Here is a 24,443-nt window from a genome sequence, read left to right as displayed (position 1 = left end):
CTTTGTGCCAGGCTGGCTAGAGACATCTCTTCTACAAGGGTGATCTTGCTCATAATCTCTGCATGGCTGTCTTCCTCTGTCTAGGCTTCATTCTTAAAATGTTTCCCTCTTGATTAGTGGCTTTCTTAACATTTCTTTCGAGATTCAGTCTTTCTTCCTTTACAGCTGCAGTATCTGTTAGCACATGCATGAAAAAAGCTGTGAACTTTAAAATGGAAATACATATAAAATCTGTAATGGATTGTATCCTTTCTTCTCCAGCCAAAATACTTAGAATGACAGGGTTTGATTTATGTGTTTTACCAGACCTTCCCAAACTATGTTAAAAAAACCCCAAACTAACCAGGAGAAGCCTTGCCAGCAGTAGCAGTAAGGAGAGCACTAATGCAGAGAAAACAAGTTTTTTAGTCATCACATCTAAACTAGCATGACAGTGTGGCTACACTTTTGCTATGCACAGTGATAAGTACTTTGCAAAACGCTCACTGCAGATACAGATTAACTGCCGGGGAGAGAGTTCCTAGTTTTGCGGCTATATGTATCTACATTACATAAATGTTTAGCTTATGCTTTCCAAACGTAGTGGAGAGGCCAAGCTGTGGCGGAAAAGACTTTGGAGAGTATTTATTGGATTGTTAGCTATGGAGCTAGCCTTTCAGTCACTTCTGCAGCACTTTTCTCATGTTTTTAAATATGAAGTATGAATGGAGAGATTAGTATCGCATTATAAGCAGGCTGCCAGACACAAAGCCCAAGAGGGGTTTAGTACCTGCCCAGCAGCCGGCTTCTCCCATTCAGAAGAAAATGCGTTGAAAGACACTATTATGTTGCATTCAGCTGTTTGTTAGTTTGTTTTTAATTTTATGTTTAAGAAGCTAAAATGTTCGCTTCATTTTTTCCTGGTAGCTGAATACAATAGTTCGAGGTGACTAAAGTATCCAATTAAGCTGACAGTGATAGCAAAGTCATAACAGTAATTGCTTTGATAACCGTTTACAAAGCAAATGAAAAAGCCTAAGGGTGCAAGAGCCTCATTGCTGGGAGAGACTGGCTGGCTAAAAATACTGCTTTTTAATCTTAACTTTATTCCTCTTATTTATCAGCTGTGATCTGCTTTTGTGGACCTATTGGTTCTCTTCACAGAGAACCAAAACAGGTACCCTTCAGTTTTCAGTTTGCCAGGTTGTGCCGAGTCACTCAAGAACAGTGCTTGCCTTCTGGTTGGAGAAGTGATTTGCTGATCTTAGATCAAGAGTTACACTACATCAGTCTCTTCTGAAGGAAAAAATGGAGGGTACTTAAACAAAAATGTCCTCCAAAGAATTAGGTTCTGTGCAATGTAAGAAACAATACGTGTTGATCTGGAGCGGGCTGAATTGCGTGTGTCTTTTCACTGTCAAGTACTGTTTTCTTTTGGTTCTTTCTGGAAGACTGCTGCTCTCCCAGGTGGCTTTCTCTTATTAGTGGGAAAAGAAGTAATTCATTCACGTGATGTGTTTTCAAGCAATGACTGTCCGAAGCAGAGCTTTTAAACATAGAGCCACTGAACTGCACCCTGCCCCAAAATGGTTAATATCAGATGTCCAGCTCATGTCAATGACTTTTTTTTTTCTACAGAAATTTCCATTATCCATCACCCAAGAGTAAGTTCAGGAGGAAAAAACCAAAAAAAGGCATGGAGGAAAAAACAAACCACAACTTTCTGCTGCGTCTGAGCTGTTTCATTTGGGGGATAGTATAAAAAGAAAAAGCTCAAAGGCAGTTCTGCTCCACTCCCAGTGCATAGCACCTGCTGTCACTCAGGCCATACTTGTCTTCTTTCAGCTTCACTTTCAGCTGCTCTCCTGCCCTGCACTGGCACACCGGCCCAGACTTACTAAGAGAAAATTGCTTGCAAAGAGTGTGTTTAAGGTCTTCTTTTAAAGAGCTGCTTTAATAAATTTCAGGGAGCTGCTCTTGGCTCCAGGCTGAAGGTGCATGAGGGTGGAAGCAGAGGGCTGCCAGAAGTGGCTGTTCCAAGAAAAGCAGAGCAGGGGTTTTATTAACACCATCTTTTTTACCCAAAGGTGTCCATTAGCATAGACAGTCCTGGGATATCATTTAACAGGCCGCTGTGCTTATCACAAGCAGGGCACTGTTTGTTTCTGCTGTTGTGAATGCAGACACACAGGTTTATCTCCTCGCCTCCCTTTGTGAATTCTTCTCTTGCTACAAAAGGGTGTTTTGCCTGAACCTTCAGCAGCTGGCTGGGTTTTACTGGTGAAGACAGCAGTGAGCAGTGGGCAAAGGTGCTTCCTTATTCTAAGAGCCATTCTCTCTTGCAGCATTTCTCCTTAACCTGGTTAAACTACCTGACCAAAGATTATAGAGGAGGCGACAGTTTACCACCATTTGCCAGAATACTACTATGTATGCATTGCACTTCAAGTGCTAACGCAGTCAGTCAAATTAATTGCTCCATGGGATTATTTCATTTTCAGAAGAGGGAGGGTTCAAAATTGCAAATATATGTCTTTCTGATAATTCTATAAAATTTTAGGAAAGCTACTATGCATGTGGAAAGTATTTTGTATATAAAAATCTCTCTAGGCTTTTAAACCAACAGGCAATTTAAATAAAATCAGCAAAGGGAGAAGAATCAATTATTTGTCAAACAGGATAGAATTTAATCCAGTCCAGCTTCATTCTTCAGAAAAGCAAGAAATTCTTCTTAAACACTCAGAAAAATGATAAGTAGATAAATTTGGAAAGGCTGTCATGTTATTTTTCAAAGACAAATTTCTTCAAACTTAAGCATTTCCCTTTGCCTCTGTTAATGCTACAAAGAAATAAAAATAACATTTACCAATTATTGTTGGCACACCTGTGAATCTGGTAAGTGGCCAAATGTGGGATGCAATATGTGACAAAAATCCCAAAAGCGAGAGATGCACAAAATTCTATATTCAGGAATCCTAAATGCTGGGAAGCTTTGTTAGCATACCATGAATATAAACTCGTTTTATGCTTCTCTGTTTCTGCTGACAATTTCTAAAATTGGAAGTAATGAAAAGAGAAACTGTAGGTAGTGTAGGTACCTTTGAGGATGTGGTGGTTTTAGAAAGACATGATTGCAGGCTGCTTTCTTGTGTTACAAAACTGTAGCAATAGACCTGCTGCGATAGCAGTCTTCTCTTAGTCATAATTGCTAATACAAGATGTAGATACCTTTTCTGTAAAAACAAACAAACAAAAAACCCTAAAGAAGTCTTGAGAAGTTGTTGAGATTTGGGCACAAATAATTCTGAATGAATGCCAAGAGTCCTAGACAGACAGGCCAAAGAGAAAACACTGCTGGTGGTTACATCATCTTCAGAATGAAAAGCAGGAGTGTATGAGCTGACTGTGGCTGCTCTGGATGATGGTGTTGGATATAGTCTCGGAAATAGCAGCACCCTAATCATTCAAGGTTAAATTTCATTATTTGGGATAATAAAAGCAGATAGGAAGCAGGTGCAGAAACCTGATCAAACACGTGACATGTTTATTCCAGTCTGTACTGTACAAACTGTGCAAAATGCAACTGGCTGACTTGTTCATCATCTGGATTTTCTAAATGTGCTGTAAAGGTGGCCCTAAATAATGCATACTGCAAGAATCAAGGAGGAAGATGGTAAAACTACAGGTGAGCACTGTGAGGTCCACATCAGTCCTAGAACTTGAAAACCCTACGAACCGGTGTTGCTCTGACAAAGTCAAACATTAGGGTATTGTCCTTTACCTCCAGTGCCAATTGGAGCGGGTTTTGGAATATACATTCTCACCATACAGACTCCTGCTCAGCTCCCCTTACTGCCAGGAAAATGTCATCTTGACAAGGTTGATTTACAGCTGTTTAGCTGTAGCATTCAAACACAGAAGCATAATAGGCTTTCGTAAAACAAGGCATGAAGGACCGATGACAGCAGTTGCACATGTCTCTCAACATTCACCAGTATTCAGAAACTACCAAAAAGCACTATTTATAGTTATCCCCAGTGATCAGTGTGTGGTTGGTTTATTTTCATATTTGGTTTTCAGTGAATTTATTAAACCCAAACTGTTTATACAGAAAACCAAGAAGAAATATCATGTTCACATGCAAATTCCCTCTGGGCTATGGTGGCAGCAGGAGTAGAACATAACAACATATCGTAATCAAAACCATTATACAATTAAACATCACTCACTAATATAGAACTGTACAGCTGGAAAACTACTGCTGTCCTTGATGAACTTTTCCTGAATGTGTTGTGAGATTATATGCTATGACTCTGGCTGCAAAAAGCAGATTTGCTTGATTTCCCTAGATCGGAATATATCATGGGCAGTTGACAGCTTGAATCTAAAGCCATGCTGGTGATAGCAATATGGGGCTTAATTACTACAGGCAAAAAGGGAGCTCGTTTCTCTGGCAGTTTAATCCTAGAACCTTAGGGTTTCAGTGTCTTTGTTTCTCCCTTCGATATTCTTCTGTGTGAGTGATTTGGTTTTTTGGGGTTTTTTTTGTGTTGTTTTGTCTTATCCGAGTTGTAGCGCAGCTGTTTCCACATAGGGAGCACAGCTGCCATGACTGTGATGAAGACCTTGTGAATGTCCGAGGCAGCCTCCTTCTCCTCCTCCTCTTCCTCCTCCTCCTGCTGCCTCCTCTGGGCTTCAGCAGTCACAGCTGAGGCATGTAGGCATGTCAGCTTAATTTCCATACACGCTTTTGGGTGCCTCCCTGATCTGATCTGCCTTTCTACATTTGTTTTAAGTTAGAATAATTTCTCACCCTCCTGAAAGAGAATAATTTCCCGCTGAGAATGAATGACAGTTATTGTAAACACACTATTTTTAGGTTATTTTCTTAAAGCCTTTTCCTGTCTGTGCTCTTATACCTCCTGTAACGCTATAGCAAGCTGCTGAAACTGGTCTTGTCCTAGAAGCTGACAATTTGGGTATCAAATGATGAGGTCAGCCCATGTGGGCTACTAACCTCTGTCGGCATGTCAAGCACGTGTTAAAAGTTACTTTATTAGACCTGAATAAAATTAGTAGGATTTGAGTTTGGGGTTTAGTTGTTGGATTTTGGGGTTTTGGTTTGCTTTGGGTTTTTTTCTATACTGGGCTGACACTTAAAATATCATTTTATCCCATGCTGTTCAACATGCCATTCACCACAAAATGAAAAGTCCCAGTGTCTGGCACTTGTAGTAAAAGGAAAGGATATGAAAGTCTTGATTCCAGACAGGAAATGGTGCTGTGACCTTTGTGTTACGCAGTGCCTGAGGAAGTCAACAGATACAGGTGCAGCTTTCTCTTCTCCATGACAAAGTCTGTGCTGATCTTAAATACCCAAAACAGTTCCCTAAACACAAAGCTAGAGGATATTCAAAAGTGTCGAAGTCTGTCCTGTTGATGCTTAAGCACCAAGTCTTTCATCTTTATAAGTTAATTGACTTAGGAACTGACAACTGCTTCTCTTTACTTCAGTGAGACCTCTTGCCACTACAGTATAAAGCCATTCTTTCGTTGACTCAGCGAGTGTTTATTTTCTCTAAAGTAAAGCAGAGTGCACAAGAAATGCTTGATGGTGGTATCCTCAGTGTGCAAGAGTCCCATTAAGGTCCCTGCCAGGGGAGGAAGTATTTGGTCTCAATCCGGCCTTTTACATCTCAAGGACTGTATAGCCTGTGCAATTTTGTGCTTGCCCCTCATTCTTTTGTTCTCAGGATGACCATCAGAAACAGAACCACCAAATTATCGTGATTACAGAATTGTTTAGAATAAAAAACTGAATCCGTCATCCCTGTAGGTCTCCATGGTTGGTGCTCTGTTCTCATTGTTGGTTTTTATCATGTCTTTTTGATCCATCTTGGAAGCAAGAAAGCGCAGGGTAGATTCAGGCTGGGTCGCAGAGCAATCAAACTGAATGACAAGCCATGTTGCCTACTCGAGAAGTGCTAAAGGTCTGCTTGGCTGCAATTTGAAACAATCTGCCTCTTGAATTTGTGATCATGGCATTCTTGTGTTCTTCTAAACCCTCTGAGATTTGCTTAAAAATCCTTTAATTTTGAAAAAAACCCACCATTTTGACTTATTCTCTGTTGACCGTCTTGGATACTCTATGATCTACTTAATATTGTTACATAAAGATAGAAGCTGGAAATATTAGTTGTGTTCTTTGTTTAGTATTTTAACTGAAGCTGAGTCTTATAGCTCACTTACAGTGAATTACATTATTCACATGGCTTCAAGAGACATAGCTTTAAAAAAAGCAAAAGCACTCTATATTATAGGAGTCATGATACCATTGTGTAAGTTACTAATTCTGGTATCCTGCAGTACTTGAATAATGGAAAGGCAGGTGAGTTAATGGTTTTTAAAACTTTTTGGTTCCTTTGTCTTTACCAGTGACTTAGAGACGAAATGCCCCTGGAACTGCTAGTACTGTTCCATATGGGTTTCCAGGCAACTATGGGGAAAGGATGCATATATTATACATTCTGCATTATGCATCAATTATTTAATCAAAAGTTCAAAAGGGCTTGATTTAGCATATTCCCTGCATACAAATCCTTCATAAGGATTTTAGTCTGTAAGTGTTCACTCACAGCACAATATGCTGGAAATGGGTTCAGATTTTGTTTTCCTTTTAACTGTGAAAGTTTATTAATATGCTTGACAGATCATCACAGCTGTTTGAGAGCTGACATATAGCCTGTATGTTGGCCATATTCATTGAGGGAGTTTTCTTCAATGTTAGCATGAGGTGGATTGTTACTACATAAAGGGGTTGTGGTATCTCAGAGTCCCTGAGTATTTGCTCATAAAGGCCACCACTGCAAGTCTGTCTCCTACAAGATTGATACAAGAACTATCAGTGGGCATTTGGAATTCCTTTTACTGTCAAAAAGAGTGAAATAAACAAGGCTATGTATCTTAAACTCTCAATTTTCATTTTACTTAGAGATTGATTTTTCAAACACACCCATGATTCCAAGTGGCTCCTGATAAAAAATGAGTTGCAGAAATTTGTCAGCTAGTGTTATTTTGGCTTTTGCAGAGGAAACTCAATGGACTTCCTTTGAGTCAGAAGTTGACAGCCATGTGGACTAGGCCACGTCCCAAGTACATCAGCATGCTGCCCTCTGCTATGCAGGTGGCTCAGCCCTGCCTTGATGCAGACAGCTTTTGTAATTGGATCATCGCTGAAAATCTCTTCTTACTGACTTCCTGAACTCTGCTGTAACTGCCATTCACTGCACTATTTCTGATGGCTTTTCTGATGCAGGTTTAAGGTTGGACAGTCTGTTAAGTTCCCCACTGATGTCTCTGAACATCTGCTACGGGTAACAGGCATCAGTCACCTTTGGTCTGGCATGCTTTTGATTAGTTACCCAAAACTGTCATGATTTGTGCATCTTATTTCACGTTGGTCCTCCTAATGAACACTTCAGACAAAATAAAATAAATCATTACTAGCTTAGTACTGTTCTAGACTGTCTAAAAATTGCAAAATATATGCAGTCTCATACAAACAAACTGATACCTCGGTGATAACAAGATCACCGTATCTTCTGAGGGATGCTGCTGCTTCACATGAGAGCTTTTTCTTCTTTTACCCTCTCGTTTTTCCCCACAAACTATAGCTGTGTTTTTAAGCCTCTTTCATCATTTCCCTCTCCCTTCTTCAGCTTCATGTCATCATCTGTGGCATTTGCATTATCGTTGACTTCCCTGCAACCCTCATTCTCTTGGCTGCTGTCTCCTGTTATCGTCTTGGCTCCAAGCACCTTTCTTCAGGCAAACCCTCTCTTACATTTGAGTCTTTCTTCCCTTTCTCTGGGCTGTTCTGGTCTGTCCCGTTCAGGTATTTTGCTGGGTGTCACATAAGCACCACCATGATACGCCAGAGCATTAAGCATGTTGCACTCACATAAATGACAGCACTTGCATGCCTGTCCCATGTTGGTCATTCTCTAGTTTTTGACCGTATAACAACGTATTTATGTGAAAATGAGGGAAAAAAAAAATCAAGAAGTCATCCTTGGAGCAGGTGTGAGTGAGCTTGGTGATCATGGTCCTTTGTTCCTAGGGAACTTTAGTCAACTGTCTTGAACCAGCCCAGCCTCTATCTTGGACTCAATGCAATAAATCTTGAGGACTTATACATAAGTTTAGTCCATTCGTGATTTCTGTAGAAAGTAAAGGACTGTTTTGATGTCCTTGCAGAAAATTGTTTTCCTGAGAAGATAAGCTGCAGCATTTTGCCCTGTCTGTGTGCTGCAGCATGCATTCAAAACGTCCTTCTCCAGTGCATCTGCTGAGTTGGAATTTTTGCTGAGGATTTTTTCCTTTTTCCTGGTTTTGATGCTGTCACTCAGCTCTGGACAACGAGCAGGCATGGTGCAGATTTCCTCCACCCTAACTGCCCAGTCTGCAGCATCTTCCTACTGAAACAGAGATCGCTGCTGGAGCCTCCCAGAGATAGATGGTCCCAACTCTCTCAGCCTTTCCTTGTCCCCTTTCAGTATCCATTTCCAGTAACTTTTACAAATAAAACTGCAAGGGTGCTGGCCGTCCATGTTCGCAGCAAGGGTGGGCTTCTTCAGGTTGAAGACAGCAAGTAGTCCACAGAAAGACAGTCAGGCGTAATTTTTACTGTAATTCTCTTCTTCTATAATTCTCTCCTCCTGTAATTTCCAAAGAGTGTTTTTTTTTTTCCATGTTCATTTGTTTTCAGTTTTATATCAAAAGTCAGTCTGTGTACCTCTAACAGTATAGATGAACTTCATAACACCCAGAATATTCAAAGATAAGCTTAACTGTTGTGTCATATTTTTACCCACCAGCTGCACCCGGGGTCATTTTCTGTAAGTCTTGGTGGAAGATTATCATAAGGTGTGTATCTGGTGTGCTAGGACAAATTGTGAGAACAGAAGACATTGGCCACAAAAATAATTTCCTGCTTTTATGAGTGTGAAGAGACTGCACAATATAATGTCCTCAGTGTGCATTGTTATTAATATAGTTCTGGGACTCTATACAAGGAACATTCAGCTTCTTGGTGTTAATGTTTGTGATATACAGTGGCTTTACAGATGCAGTTTTCTGTGTGCTGAATTAAGGAATCGCTAGGCTGAATTCAGGCTGAATTATATCTGTGATATGGTTATTGGCTGCAACGGATTTCTAGCAGGACATTTACAAGCAGTCTTTGGGCCTTTATTGTACAAAGTGTGGGCTAATTCCAGGAGAAGTTCTGTGTATGCTCAGCCTTTTCTTCAGTCCACATGGATGGATAGATGGATGTCTCCTTTCCTGACAGAAAGTAAATTGAAAGTAACTCTGTTGAACTCAGTGACATTACTATGGCATGGAGGAAGGAATGAATCAGTGTCGGTGTATATTGTTTGAGGAGGTTGAACTCAATTTCTGATAAATGAAGCCGACACTAGTATCATGCCACATCTCTTGTAAAGGTGCTGATCTTCCCCGAGTTTAATTTTCCACCTTTCATTCATCTATATTTTGCCCTGAAACTCTTATTTTGTCTTGGATTTGCAGGATATCTCTAAGGATTGTATGTGTAAAATAAAGGATGACAGATAAGTGGCCGTGTATATTGAGACTCTTACTCCATCTAGGGACCCTGACAACATCATTAAAGAGCTTCTGTCGCACAGAGGAAGGACAGATGTGTGGGACTTCACCTAAATCCCATTTATCTGTCATTTCACATTCTTCACTCTTGTTTCCTTTCTCATTGTTGCTGATTGTCGAGCTATGTTTGTGTCAGCTGGAGCTTTTCTCCTTTTCTTGACCTATTCCTCGTACCTGTTTCCTCAAGAGAGGTGATGTTTTAGTGCATGGTATTGCAGGTTGCTGCCATGGGAGCCACTCCAGCTGCCTCCTGGTACTGGTGTTCTGGTTACTGGGCAAATCAGCCGGGAACTGAAGCCCTGAGCGGCTCTTGCACAATACATTGCTTTGAATGTGAGTCATGGCAGGAGGGCGAATGAGGAACGATTGTGTCAACACAAAGCCAGAGTTTAGTCAAATATTCTCTACAGTTTGTCTGAGTGAGTGTCACGGAGGCACCCCGAGGTTAGTTTAAGGGACAAGAAGGTAAACCGGTGAGAAACAGGGTTTTAGCATTCCAAAGTGACTTGAATACAGGTTCGGATATCAGCTGAGTAAATTATTAAGGGGCAGCAACTAATACAACAGGGGGTCCACAGTGTGCATACACGTGGCTTCACCCAAAACAATGCCGGAGCCGTCCCTGAGTCTGGGAGGAGTACACACTTGCCTAAACACGGTGTGGGATTATTTTTTGAAGGGATACATGTACTCATATTGAGTACGGGAAGTGGACACTCGCAATTCTGCAAGGGTAGATTTATAATACACTCGCAGTCCTGCAAGGAGAAATACACGTGCAAATGAGCACAGAATATTACACGTGCTTATGTGGAAGAACGGGAGGAAAATACACTCGCGATTCTGCAAGGATTTATTTATGTGCACGGAAAGTATAAATACACGTGCAAAATGTGCACAGAAAGTAGATGCACTCGCAGTCCTGTGAGGGTTATTTTACTTACACATGTGGCAGCAAGGCAAGCGGAGTCTCAGTCCTGGGGAGTGGGGCGCCGTGGCTCCTGGCAGCAGTGACTAACCTCATGCTCCGAGAGACCCGCGACAATGGGCCGAGTCTCGACGAGAGTCCCATTTTTTTATTGGCTGATCAGACCTGACTGTAGGCATTCTAGAAGCTTCTCTGCACCCCCACACTGGCTGTGGGTGCCCCTGAAGCCTCCAAACATCCCCCACACTCCCTGGCACCTCGGCACTCCCTTCTCCTAATGGCGCTGGCCATGGTGCTCTGGGGCCAAACAAAAGAAGCTGTTGGCATCAAGCAGCAGAGAGAAAGAGGGAGATGTGTCTACTCCTTCCATATCAAAGGAGGGAGGGGGAGAGAGGGAGGTTTGCATCCTGCCACAGTGAGATATTCTCTACTCGAATGAATTTGGTATGAAAAAAAATGGATCTTCCAGGTGCCAGGATCCATCTCTTCCTATCTCAAAGCTGATAGTAGTTCAGATCCCAAAAGATTTTTTGGCAAATAAATCCTGTTGTTTTCAAATGTAATATGTGTTTAAAGACCTGTGAAAGTTTGGCACTAATTAGCTCCTCCGTTACCAATCTCAGCAAAATGTTAAATAATATTAGAGTCTGAACTGTCCTTATGACTTCAGGCATAAGATGCTTTTTCACCAAAGTCCTAGGTGTCACATGAATGTCTTACTTCATAGTAATGCTGTCACTCTCTCAACAGCTGAAGTTGATAATAAGATTTTGTCCCAGAAATGCTCTGGATTGACCCAAACTCTTCAGAAGAGAGGAGCATACGCCATCACTCTTTAGCGTCTCTCTTGGGTTCTAGGACTGAGAAGTGGAATACTGGTATCAGGCCGTTTGCCCAAGTGTTAAGTTAAGCTTAAATATTTCTCCAATTATTTTTAATAGATGAAAATGTTATGGGCCAAATTCAATCCACATTGCTTAAGAAATTATTTAAGTTAATAGAATAAAGATCAGCTTAAGAATATGCATATATGTAAAATATTAATTTTTATGTAAAAGGAAATACACAGTTCCTATTTCATTAGTATTCTGTACCTTGTGTTGCTGATTACAGTCTTGCCAACCCTAAATGATTTTTAAAAATTACAGTAGAAAAAATAACCATGGGTCAGACTGTGAAAAACAGGAGATGGGCCAAGGAGCTTTTTTATCTTCAAGCAGTTTGAAATAGGTGATCATTCTTTTTCATTGACCTTTGTGATATGACTGAACCTTAAAGGCTAAGGTTGCAATCTTAACCTTTTTTTCTGTAGCCATGAAGGAAGAAATTGTTATAAAGAACGGTTAAATTCTGTATTCGCATCGTCACAAGCCTCCAGTGTCAGGGATTTCAAAGAAAACAGCAGTTACTGTGAGAATGGGGATAACACCCTATATCTTTTGCTCTGGTAACACATACTAACTACTTCACATGAATTTAAAATATAAATAACCCCATTTGTTAACATTTACATTCACTTTACGCTTGCTTTTTGCTGGAAACAGTGCCAAAGCAATCCATAGTCCTTTTGTGGCACAGCAAGTTTTAAATGGGGATTAGGGGAACTGGCAGTGGTTGCATCAAAGGAAAAAAAAAGTCAAGTTATTTAAGAAAAGTATGTAGTATTAGACTTGGCATTCAAAGAAACACACTTCTAGTGGAGATTTTATCACTGAAATAAGGACATGCAACAGGAAAATGTTCTGCCGTTTCCTACTCATGGCTTTATTATCGTTTGCCTATCATGTGTGATCACCTGTATAGGACACCAGATCTCCCAGCAGATAATCTTTATTACACCAAATACATTAACCATGGCCCCTTTCCGGAGACAGTGGTGAGGATGCACACCCCTTGATTTGTATTAGCTCGCCTGACATTGTGCTAGTAGAGAGTTAAAACACAACAGCAAACGTGTGCTGCCTTGACTAAAATACACCCAGTAGTGCCATCCTGTGGTGAGGATCACAGCTACCAGAAAGCTTGTGCACTGTGTCCCGCCTGTTTCCTAAAGCCTGTTTTCTCTTGGATTGCTACACACAATCCAAGTTGTGCCAGGCTCTGAAACTATGGTTTTCTTCTCATATGTTCAGTCATTTCTGAACTTCTGGTTTAATCTCCTACATGGAAGGACTGGAAACTGGCTTTTTCTTTTTTTTCTAAAGATGGCACTTTGAAAATCAACTCCATATACAACCTTGGAGACTTTTTTGCCACCTTTTGGGAGTGCAGGAGCTTTTTCCTACTATATTGTTTGCTGTAGTATAGTACAGAAGTGTTATATTTGATTAAAATCTTGAAATGCTGTATTTTTACCAATTGAAATAGGCACTCAGATGTATGGTAAATTAACCTTATTTTAAGAAAATTTGTTGTGGGTCATACATATTCACTCATCAAGTTTTGTTACCCCATGTATTCTTTGGCTAATTTAGAGCTGACACTTGCAAAACCCCTTTGAAGGAACTGTTTAGTGAGACGGAGGCCTGATCACATAATGCCTCCAATAAAGCCTTTCTCATTAAAATATTATTATGGTGGGATAGCAAGAATAGTAGAGATACGTAATCTAGGAGTACCATTGCCTGTTTGGGGGAGGGGGAGATTTGTAAAGTTTCTGGCTATAGAATACATATAGCAAAGGGTCTGCTATTTAAATCTGGATCTTTAATTCATAAATATATTTAGGTCTTAAAACAGGAATAATGTGTATAATCAGTGGATTTAAGCTATGTAACTTGTTAGCAACAGTGCAGAGGTTTAATTGAGTGGTCTTTCCTGGTTATCATCAAAATACTAAGAAGCTTAGAGTTAGATTTTTTCATTATTTTATTTTATACATGTCATACTTCATTTGACATTTCAGATAAATGATTGCAAAGCATGTTTAAGAAAAGGAAACACTTTCCCAGCATCTGAGTGACAAGTAGATGACAACAGTTTCCCAGCCCAGCACTGCAGGGTGCATCACCCACCCTGTTCCCTGTTGCAGGATTGACTGTCATTAGTGCTGCTCCTTGGGGAGCCTGATGGCCTCTTCTGCCACCCACAGAGAGCCTTTCAGGCTTCAGTTAAATATAGGTGAGACTAAATAGGCGGGAACTGACAACAGGAGGAGAAGGAACCTTTATTATAAATTAAATTAATATGAAAGAGAAGAATTTTACTGGAGATCTTTACATACTCTTACACCTTGGTGGATTTGTCAGGTACCATATCAAAAATAAAAAGACCATGTATCATTATCCATATTGTTATTCCTCATTAGTAGCACTTGAACAAGTTGACGGACAATCCTAACAGGCCACCTTTGTTTAATGTGCTGTAGTGATCCAAATCTCAGAAGGTTTTAGAATAATTCATTTTCCTTCTGAGCAGAACAGTAGGTGAGGATACAAGGATGCATGCCTGGGTGCACAGACAGGAGGACCTTTAAAACTTTTCCCCAAAATTTTCAGTGCCTCAGTCGTACACTTCACATCCTGAGGATTTCCAGACAACCAGCAGACAGGTTTGACAGCCACTCAGAAATGCCTCCTGTGCACACAACGTGCAGCTGGCCGGCATGTGCCCAGAGAACCCAGCTCGCGATGGCTGGGACATCGCTTGTCCCATGGGGTGCCACACGGACAGGTGATCTGCGTGAATTCAGTGAGTCCAAATGCAGCCGACTGACTCCATGCACACACCAGTTCAGAACAAAGATGCTCGCTGGTCTGAACATTTAGTTTCATATCCAGGCATTTCTCACTCTTGAGTGTCCATCCTTGGGTTGGGCAGGTAGAAGCACGCAACCTCACTCCAGCTTTCAGCTGAGCCAATGCGTACCGCACACCTGCGCACTCTCACAGCACAGGCAAAGAGGTGAGGAGGAGGAGGAGTAGGGATGCGTGCGGCTGAGAGGGGGTTAAATGAAACCATGACCTCCCTCCGAGATACCTGGGCATTCAAGGGAAAGCTTGAGGGAATGTTGGAGCACTCAGGGTGCTGTGGAGGCCCTTCCTACACCTCACACAAAACCTCTTGAGGATGTGGAAGACTCTCCCAAGCATTCAAGGGTCCTCAGGGCAGGCTCTGTGTCTTTTTGTTTATTGTGTATGTCAGAGAAGAGACTTGGAGCACAGCTTACCTGAGCAATGGCTTTAGAGAAAAATCAGTGGGGCAACACTGATTCCTCTCCAGTAAGAGTTATTATATGTTCTTGCAGTATAAATTTGTGATTAGATGAGGACGCCACAGAATCACAGAACCACTGAGGTTGGCAGGGACCTCTGGAGAGAATAGGGTCAGCTAGAGCAGATTGCTGAGGGCTGTGTCCAGTTCAGGTCTGCATACCTTCAAGGATTGAGACTGCACAGCCTCTCTGGGCAACCTGTCACAGTGTTCGACAACCCTCACAGGGAAATTATTTTTCTTATGTTTAAATGCTTTTCTGTATTTTAATTTGTGTCCATGTCCTTCTGTCCTTTCACTGTCCTTTCCCTGCGAAGAGTCTGGCTCCATCGTCTTTACCCCCTCAAATCAGATGTTTATCCACACTTATGACAGTTGCTCCAGTCCCTTTGTCATCTTTGTGACCTTTTGCTGGACTTTGGACCCAGCACTCCAGATGTGTCACCAGGGCTGCGTAGAGGGGAAAGGTCACCTCCCTCCTCGTGCTGGCAACACACTGCCCACTGCAGCCCAGCAGGATGCCAGCTACTTTTGCCGAAAAAGCTCATCGCTGGTCAGCAACCAGCCTGTGCTGGTACATGAGGTTATTTCTTTTCATGTTCAAGACTTTGCGTTTCCCTTTGTTGCACTTTATGAGGTTCCTGTCAGCCCATTTCTCCAGTCTGTTGAGGTTCCTCTGAATGGCAGCACAGCCCTCTGGTGTATCAGCCACTGTTTCTCATTTTGTATCAGCTGAAAACTTGCTGAGGGTGCGCTCCCTCCCGTCATCCAGGCCATTAATGAATATGTTTAACAGTGCTGGCCCCAGTATTAAGCTTGGTTGTACACCACTAGTGACTGGCCTCCAGCTGGACTCAGTGCCGCTGATCACAAGTTCTTCAGCTCATCTCTTTCAGTCCACCTCACTGGCCACTTATCCAACCCATACTTACTAGTTTGCCAGTGATGATATTATATGTCACAGTGTTGAAAGCCTTGCTGAAGTCAGAATAAGGAATATCCACCACACTTTCTTGTCTCGTGAGCTAGTCATTTCATTGTGGACGGCAAAGAGGTTGATCAAGCATGATTTTCCTGTCATAATTCCATGCTGACTGCTCCCAGTCACCTTCTTTTCTTTAATGTGCTTGGAAATTCCAGGAGGATTCACTCCTTGCCCTTTCCAGGGACTGAGGTGAGGTTTTAGTTCATTGGAACCTTCTTCTTGCTGTTCTTGGAAATAGCAGTGACAGTGGCTTTCTCACAGCCTTCAGGAACCTCCCCTGATTACCACAAGCATTTGAAGACAGTCGAGTGGCCTCACATTGACACCAGCCAGCTCCCTCAGCACTTGTGGGTGCTTCCCCACCAGGTCCTGTGGAGTTGATTATGGCAGTCTGTTTACACATTTCCTAACTGGATCTTCCTCCACCTATGTTGTCTTCCTTGCTCCAGACTGTTCCACTTGTTTCAGGGGCTTACCAGTAAGCCTTATCAAATTTCATCCCAGGTGGGCAGGCTTTGACAAGACTCCGATTTTTCTGAAGAAAGAAGTAAATATTGTTTGTGGTTACTCTTGGTTATCAATATATCGTTCTCTTACAAGTTTTCATGCTATTGTATGGGTCTAATACACACATCTCTGAAAATTAAAGCATTTGGGGGTAAGAGTAACATGGCAGTAAATATTCTGAATACTTCATTAATTTTTTCTTGAAGCCAGTAGTATTTACTCACCGACCACTGCATCTACAAAACCTAGGAATCAAGTGAAATAACAAGAAGATGCAACAAAATACATTTTGACATCAGCACATTCAAATGTGTGCTGACAAGCTAGAAGTCCATGACTCTCACTTTTGGAAAACAGCGATGACCAGCCCAAGAGCTGTTGATGGCCTGCAGAGCATTCGAGAGTGGCCCAACACACACCAGGCTTATTGGATCGACTGGCTAGCAGGTGCCCAGCTGTGCTGGAGATCAATGGGCTGCATGAGCAGCAGTTAGGTGAGGAGGTAGATAAGAAGCCTGAGAGACCTGGGAGCAGGAATAGGAATATACAGGACATGTCCAGGTACAGTCTGAGTGGAGGTTCAGATATCTGGGCAATGCGTAGCCTGGGTGTGCCAGGCCATGTAGGGTGACAGCTGTCACCAGATGTACCCAGCCAAAGAGTCATTAGAACCATAGAATCATTTCAGTTGAAAGAGACCCTCAGGATCATCAAGTCCAACCATAACCTAACCTAACTCTGGCACTAAACCATGTCCCTAAGAACCTTGTCTAAACACCTTCTAAACCCCTCCAGGGATAGTGACTCCACCACTTCCCTGGGCAGCCTGTTCCAGTGCTTGAGAACTCTTTCTGTGAAGAATTTTTTCCTAGTATCCAATCTAAACCTTCCCTGGCGCAACTTGAGGCTATTTCCTCTTGTTCAACTTGCTACTTGGTAGAAGAGACCAACCCCCTCCATGCTACAACCTCCTATCAGGTAGTTGTAGACAGCGATAAGGTGTCCCCTCAGTCAAATACCTCATTTGAGCCGTGAGCAGAAGCACCACCCTGGTACATTTTCTCTGTCATGTAATTTGGCATCAGACAGTGTAAAAGACTGCAAATCATAGGTGACACGTCGCTCTGCATAGTACCAGACGCGCAGGTAAAGCTTTTGGTGATCATGCTACAGCTGGCTGATTTGAGGGGCAGCTTGGCCCCAAACTGGTGTAGTTTAGCAGGAAAACACTTCCCTGAGTCCTCCCTTACCCTCCTGGCAGCGGGTGAGAGGGAGCCAAACAGAAAGAGTGAGTGACTTCCCAGGGCTTCCTAGCAAGGATGATGACAGATGGCTCCAATACCCTGATATGTGATGGGTTCATTCCAATGAAAAAAGAATCGTCTAACATATTTTATGATATTTTTAGGATTTGTTAGACAAGCATAAATCTTTCCCTTTTAATGAAATCCACCTGAAATACCTGACATACATTCAAGTGCCATTGATTTCTAATGACAGTACTAGTATCTTTAAACTCAAGCGTGTCTGTAAGAACTTTGCTGGACTAAAATCTTCACAGAATCACAGAATATTCAGGTTTGGAAGGGACCTGGAAAGATCCTCTGGTCCAATCCCCCCACCAGAACAGGAACACTCTAGGTTACACAGGAAGGCGTCCAGGCCGATCAAGTGTATACTAAAAGTTTGGAAATAATTTAAATTAATACTTCTTTAAGAGTTTTTCCTGTATTCATCAAGAAAGGAAAATCTTTCAAGGAGGAAGTCTGTCCTAACTATCAACTGGACATATTTAACCTAGATTTAGTTAGACCTACTGTATGTTAAGTAAATTTGCATCTATGATTAAAGCCCTAATTTAGTCGCTTTCCTTGTTTGATTAATTGTGATCTCCCCTTCCATGTTCATTTAGTAATAAATGGAAAGATAACGTTGTAGAGTTCATGGTTCAGGTGGAATACAAAAAATGCAATAGAACAGATAAGGATTTTTGCATAAGTAGATCTGTTTAATGGTAAGAAAGCTTGACGACACAGACATTTTAAATTTTTTTTTTACTACTTAGAAGATAAACTTGCACTACAGTTTTCTTTTTTTATACTTGCTTAAGGCAACATCATTTCTTGACAACTGATGTTTGAAGTAATCTGCCTCCTTTGAGATTAGTGATATATCCAAGATTATCTGTATCTCACAGCCTTTCCCTAATTCTAAATAAACTGCATGATAAAAAGAAGATTTCATTTTTCACTGCATAAATAAATGTTAATTTATTTGCTTTGAGTTGAAAAAAAATAAGTGTAGTACATCTCTTCTCTTCCATTTTGGCTGTTAAAATACCTTTATGTACTGAACAGAAAATTACTATTTGCAAGTAAATCAAAGTTACTAACTACAATAAATAAAAAATACACTGATTTCCTGCTGATGAAGAGACTAGAAAATGATTGAAGAAAAGAAGGAGGATCAAGATCAATAAAATTGACATATGCATTTATAGAAAGCAAAATAATTTTATCCTAAATTCTGTATTCTCCAAATGTATCCAGAGTACACCTCTTCCACAAATTAACCTGTTGACAACATTGTAGGTGATGGAATTTTTCACTGTAACTACTGATTACTCTTTTTGATCATCAAAGTAGGAAAAGATGTTCTGAACACAGATAAAGGCAGAAGGGCAGGATGTAAAACTTCAAGGGTGTCTGAAAACTTTTTAGTTTGAGGAAAATGAAAAACTCCTTTCAAACTGAGGCAGCCGCCTTTCATTCACCCTCACACTCTGTGGAGAGGGACTGATCAGTTCAGTTACGGTATGCTGGCAACAGGCAGTCTCCAAATGTTGTTTTAACAGGTAAAGGAGTCCACTGAAGGAAATAACATCTGTTATTTGGGGTATGTTTTTGTGCATTAATCTTATGTCTCTGCAGTTCAGCCAGGGTCTCCTCAAAGCGTGCATTTGCTGGGGAGTGAATGGCAGCCATCTGTAATGCTGCTCATCTGCGTCGTCCCTCTTCTGTCCAAATACTGAACGTTATTTACAGTGACTAATTGCTATCCATTGGAGAACATGCTCAAATATTAAACCCTCTATGACAGTGTGTAAATATTACTTATTGTCATGAAAGTTAAATTAGCAGGCATTGTTTGCTGTAGAAGATCTAATAATGCAGGTGTTCAGCTTACCTGTGACTTCAGAAATCACTTAACAGGAAATCTGAGGGGAAATGTGTAGTTTAACAACTGCTCTTGGACTTCATTACATTTTTTTCAGACATCAGGCAAATGAGGGAGAGGTTCTGCACCTAGATAGCTGTGCTGTTTCCAGACTGCGAGGCATTTGAAGGGTCTGTGAAGGTTGGCTGGGCTGCACAAGTTTGGATTGCTTAATACCACACAGGTGCTAGATACAAGCAGCTTTTACTTCTCCTGCCTAGTGATCATCTGCTGACACGGAAGAAACAACCAGCAGATCTCTGTAGCTTTAAAGGTCCGTTTCAGAAAGGGCATCTTTCTCATGTTGAGGGATAATTCTGTTTTCAGAGGGAAACATGGCTAAGGCAACAAAAGCAGCAAGGGCAATAAGACGTTAAAAAGAAGCTTGCGGAGTTTGACTTTGTTGAGCGAATTTAAGGCAGATTTTAGGAGAGAGAAAGCTGTCCTGCATCTGTAACTGGTTCATTACACTGTGAACTCTTCTTGTTAGCATCACTGTAGTATGTAGAAATCAGATTCAGGTTTTATGGCACTGACATGTTGTACAAAGTAAGGAGACATGCTTTCTTCAGTGAGATTAAAACAATCTCATGGATGGATAAATAAATAAGTGAGCATAGCAGGTATTATAGAAAATGGGTAGCAGAGAGAATTAAAATGAAAATGAGAGAAATCTAAGTTTATGCAGTTTGCAAGGTTGACCTTCTGTTATTACATTGAAAAGTAATTTCTAATAATACAAATGAATAGAATGGAGCTTGCAAAGGCCTGTGTTTTTCTCTGCTGTTTCCCGATATTGATAGGTTGAGTTAGCAGCATGATATAATATGTGAGAGTCTGCTTACTATGTGAGTAAGCTTAAAAAAAAACAGGATTCAAAGTGATCAGAGGGCAGTACACACAGATCTAATTGCACAATGTTAAGCAATGCAGTGTAAGAGGCTGTGACTATGTCAGGGTCTGGTAGCTATTCATACAGATTAAAATATTTATTATTCATATTTTATATAAAACCTGAATTAATCTAGGCCATGTAGTAGTCAGAACAGAGGATATATCTTAATGTTTAAAGAGCAAGGTGTGGGATTCATCTCAGTTAACGTTACCCACTCTGAGGTTACATATCTCATGTAAACTTGCTGCTTTAGACTTTGTCTGTAGTCAGTGAAGACTATATATATATATATATACATATGTACATATATTTATGTTTATGTTTGTGTTTATGTTTATAAAGCGCCTGTCACCATATCGCTAAACACTGTTTGTAACCACTCTGACGGTGGAGGTAAGAACAGGAGTTCAGTCTGTTAGTACCTCAGCACTTGTTTCCAACTAATTTAAAAAAAAAAAAACAAAGAAAAAAGCCACAAGACACTGCTGCCAGGCTGCCTGGCTGGTGTTTAATACTGCTACTCCATCACTGTTGGAGGGAGACCTGTTGTGAATGGTGACAGTTTGCGCTGTGACTTTTCCGACTGCACCTTCAAAGCACTGTTCATCCCACCTGCCTCCAGACGGCTACTTTGAGGTGCCTTTTTCTTCCATTGACGTTAGAGGGAGCTTCGATCACCAGCTGACAGTAGACACCTAATTTTTGACATCGAAATTTAGGTGGGTGAATTGTCCATAACAACTGACTTGAGTAAAGGCCGGAGGCTTCAGTCCTCTGTACAACAGTCTAGCAAACTCTCCTTGTTATTTTGAGCCAGACATTTCCACAAATATTTTCAAAATTAGCAGATCTTGTTAAAAAGTCTGGCTCTTGTCCATCTTCCATTTCCTCCTCCAGGAAGTATTACTTTCCAGCCTCTGTAGAGAGCTTTGAAATTCATGAATAAAATGCAAAATAAAATGGTGCAGTAGGATTGCTGTTTTTTCAGCTTCAAGTGGAACCAAAGCGTCTCTGGAAAAAAAAAAAAAAAAAACAAGTAAAATTATTTATAGTACAAATGCACAGCAGTTCCTTAAGACTAGTATTTTATGGTGGGTGGGGGACTGTTACTGCTGTGTAATTTCCAGTAAGTCATTTCCTTAGTCTTGTACCCTATGTTTCTGGCATACCAATGAATATCAGGATAGATTATGAGGCCTTCAGGTTAGAATTAACACTAAAACAAATACTTTTCTCTCACATGTCTTAGTGTACCGATATTATTAGTCCTAAGTCTGCTAGCCTCTGGATATTTCCCTTCTCAGGACCATAATCAAAACTAACTCTGGATATGACTATGTTATGGAAAATATAGTGTGGTTGGGGGTGGGGAACCCACCATGAAAATCTGATGACTACATATTATAGTATCAGTACTGGATCATGTGGTAAATAGAGAGACCAGGCCCCATTTCAGCCTCATTCCTTGTGCCAGCTGTTTTCCTCCGTGCTCTCTTTCTCAAGAGTTTTCCACTACTAGGCTATAGCAATGGAAGTTAAATTGCTGTGTGAAATTTGCACTGTTAGGGAGTCCAGATGTCTGGTTCATCCTCTTTGGACATCCTTTTCTCAACGCTAGGGAAACCTTTGTGGTTCCCCACAACTGCAGAAGTACACTAGATAGATGTATGGTCAAAACAAAGGGCTTATTGCTGTGTTCGTTCCTCTGTGCTGATGAGGTGCAGAACTGCTTCAGCGGTAGCCACACACAGCTGACAGGATCTGTTGCCCTTTATATTCCCTTTTCCACCCCCATGTTTTTTCCCCCACCATGCCCATGCACTCCCAAATAATCAGCCTTCCCCTGTTTATTCTTTTCCCACTAGCTTCCATATGGCTGATTATACATCCTTATTCAGTACTTATCATAGGGTCACCCTAGTAACTTCTGCCTTGGCCAGCAGTGCTATCAAGCCGGTACCCCTTTTTGTGCTGTTCCTTGGGTTGCTAGTTGTTAGTGTAGCCTCAAGTTAAGGTTAGCAATCTGCGTATGCACAACTCCCTTCCTGCTGTTTGTTATCACGGTGATTTCTCATGTTTTTACCTTGTTAGTGTAGCTACAGTTCAGGTTCATCAGTGTGCACACATGCCCTCTCACCTAGAAACCAGCCTGGTGAAACTGCTGGTGGAAGCACCTTCTCCTTCATCTACTCAGTTTGAATTACCAGGGACAGCCCTCATGGCCAGCGACAGCCATCACACTTAACCTGCTGCTTTCTGCCTGCCCTTCCCTTCTTAATAATGCCACGAAATACATGCAAGTGGTCCAGGCTGTTGCTGCATCTTTTGGTGTATTGCTCTGTATTTCTTCCTTGGCTGCCTGACAGTGATGAGCCAGAGTGGGAAATGCTCATTAACCCTTCTGTCCTGAACCAGACCATGGCTTGCTTTCTGGTGACTTCTTCCTTTCTCTGCCTGATCTGGCCTCTGAACCAGATCTTTATGGGCAAGATGCTCTTCACTCAGCTAGCAGACAAAAAGGAAGAGCTCAGAGAGGTTGTGTGCTCCACCCATTGAGCTCTGGCTTAATTCAGAATGACAGTGTGAGAACAACCTGCCACCATACAAGTTCACCTGTAGATGTTTCCTTTTAATACAAAGGCCAAATAAATATTTAGGTGTCGTGATGGAACTGCATTTTTCAGTTTTTCCCAATTATTTGCTATGGAACAGCAAGAAGTGGAAAAGTGTCTTATCTGGTGCCTGAAGTAGTCGCTGCTGTGGCTGCTCACCTGTATGGTGTATCTTCCTGCTTGGGTTTACAGATGCAGTAGCAGGGCATTAGAGATTATTTTTCTCCTGAGGCAGAAGGAAAAGAAACCCAGTCCAAGGGAAAAATTCTAGACTAAGTAAAATGACAGTATATCTGGTTTCATTTATCTATGTAGTATTAGTTTACATTTCCCTGCCATCAGACCATCATGTCACATTGCAATCTGAGACAGCACCTGCAAACCAAGCAAGTAAAAATATAATGATGAGGTTTAGAATTACATTTCTCTATCCACAAAAAAAAAAAATGCATCTCCTTCCATATACAGATGGCTCTTGATATGTCGTAAGAGATATCGCCATGCTAAGTAATGAGAACTATACAGTAGTTTCTCTGGTTAAAAAAAAAAAAAAAAAGCTAATTTGTACTGTGAACCTCATTATTTATACCTTACTGATGGTTTAGTAAGACAGTAAGTAATGCCTAAGATTAAAAAAAGGATGATTCTTTGAGTTCAGGTTTGAACTAAATCCAAATTTTGAAGGAATGTAGGGGGGTTTTAAATTTTTGGCATGGTCCACCACTTCTGGAAATGCCAATCTGCTGCAAGCTGATCATACTGCCACAGTAACAGTGCTATGCAAACAAAATTTCTGTCTAGGTATAATACGGAGGGTGAGCAGAGATTGTCCATTAAGCTGTCCTTGTAGGTAAAAACAGCCCCCATGAAATTCAGCTTAGACTGGGACTTTAGCAAAGAGAGATTTATCACATCATTAGGCAAATATATTTAAAAGACGCAAAATACAACTTTGGGATCACTTCATTACGTGTTCTGTGTTTAAATGTAGCTTGTCTACCCTGACTCAATTGCAATTCTGTTTTTGTAAAATATTTTGCTTTCCGTACAAATTGCTGAAAAGAGTTTTCAAAATGTCAGTATGTGTTAAGCACTTAGTACTCACAGGATCTTCCGAAAAGCCCATCTGCTATGCAAATTAATATCTAAGAGTAATTTCTGAATGGGGATTCATAGAGGAACGGTTCAGAAAAACACTTAGCATATGTTTACCTTCCAGTGATTTCCATAAAATACAGATTTTGACTCGAATACTTTATACAATGAGGAATGATTTCCAGAGCTGAGGTTGTACTCATTACAACTAATAATATCAATATACTGCTTGCTTATTAACAGATTTGAATTTTATTTGTTCTTTCCGCTACCAAGTTCGTTTCTCAGTGATGGAAAATACATTCGTTTAATTATTTGTGATGCATG

General features: G+C 41.0%; 1 protein-coding gene across 3 annotated transcripts in view; it reads left to right on the top strand.

The window, feature by feature from the left end:
- Positions 1 to 24,443, top strand: part of DTNA (dystrobrevin alpha) — a gene marked incomplete at both ends in the record, with an annotated part of 96,465 nt that overhangs the window by 5,418 nt on the left and 66,604 nt on the right. The gene's annotated exons all lie outside the window — the stretch shown is intronic.

Source organism: Nesoenas mayeri (genome assembly GCF_963082525.1).
Source record: "Nesoenas mayeri genome assembly, chromosome: 2".
Classification (NCBI taxonomy): domain Eukaryota; kingdom Metazoa; phylum Chordata; class Aves; order Columbiformes; family Columbidae; genus Nesoenas; species Nesoenas mayeri.
The sequence above is the reverse complement of the archived record's forward strand: the minus strand, read 5'-3'. Positions and strand labels throughout refer to the sequence as shown.